Source organism: Triturus cristatus, chromosome 11 (genome assembly GCF_964204655.1).
Source record: "Triturus cristatus chromosome 11, aTriCri1.1, whole genome shotgun sequence".
Taxonomy (NCBI): domain Eukaryota; kingdom Metazoa; phylum Chordata; class Amphibia; order Caudata; family Salamandridae; genus Triturus; species Triturus cristatus.
In genome coordinates this window covers 1,127,964,532-1,127,965,876 of record NC_140594.1, presented here as the reverse complement: position 1 = coordinate 1,127,965,876, position 1,345 = coordinate 1,127,964,532, and positions in this window count along the sequence as shown.

Here is a 1,345-nt window from a genome sequence, read left to right as displayed (position 1 = left end):
CATCTCTCTGCAACGGATCTGCAACCAGGATTTAAAGCACTTTGTTCAGTGGATCTAGCTTGGTCCTTGTAGCTGGCCCATGCTCCATTGCGATAGGCCTGAACTTGTAACTTTGTCCTCATCTGGTGCAACCAGATAACCACAGCTGGCTCGTTATGCTTCTAGACACTATTTTAAAGCAAAACCTTTAAATTGCATATATCCGCTTCTTCTGATTGGAGTTTTTGTTGCTTTGATCTCAAATTGTTTATTAAATTTTAATCTATTTTTATGAATTAGTGTGGGATTGGGTTTCATTGTGTTTTCACATTAATACTGTTTGAAGTGCTTTACGCATTGCCTGTATGTTAAGCTTTGTGGCAAGCTACCAGATGGTTAAGCACGGGATATTGCTTGCGGGTTGCTTGTGTTTCACCCTGACAGAGACTGTGGTTGTTGCTAGAGAAGGGTTTCACCTTCCCCCCTCAACCAGTAACCCAATTTCCAACATTGATGTTCAGTGGAAAGATTTGGACTTGTGTTTGCACAGTGCCGTACAGTGATTCGGTGTTACACTAAAGATCCCAGATAAATAATTTGATTCCATTCCAGGTTTTACATTCTACTTGACTGGCTCTTTTGCTTTTACAGATTCATCCCCATTTTACCTGCCTGTCTGAGCCTGTGACCATACCAGGCCATACCTGTGACCATACCTGCCAGGATGGAGTTTGAGCAGCCAACATAGATGCCTACTCTGTGACTGCGTGACTGAGCTCAAGGAGGTCTCTAAGGAGACAGGACTTCCAGTCAAGAGGACAACCAGGAAACGGGACCTCCAGAAGACCATGAGGGCCTGGTTAGAGGCTCACCAAGTACTGGCAACAACAGAGGGTGGGAATGAGCAGGATGAGAGAGAGTAGCAGAAGCAGGGCCATGATGCAAGCCTTGAGATGCATTATTCAGCTCAGTGGGATGTTTTTGTCTCCTGAATTGCAACTCCCTGCCAGGGTGGAGAGTTTGTCTCCAGAAGGCCTGTCCACAGAGGGGCTGGTGGACAGCAAGGCAGAGCGTGAGCTTTAGCTGAGGATGGCCAAGCAAAAGATGGAGAAAGAGCTAACCCTGGAGGAAAAGAAACTTGCCAGCAGAGGAGAATGTCCCATGAGTGTAGTCTCAAAGAGCTGGAACTCAGGGCCAAGTAAGCAGAGTCCAGCAGTAACGGTGGCAGCATACCCGCAGTGTCTGAGAGGGACAAGAAGGTCCACATACTTAAATATCTGGTGCCCAGCTATCTGGTCGGGATGACATAGACAACTGATGTTTTGCCTATGAGGTTGCCCTTAAGAGACACAGGGCCCAATAACAG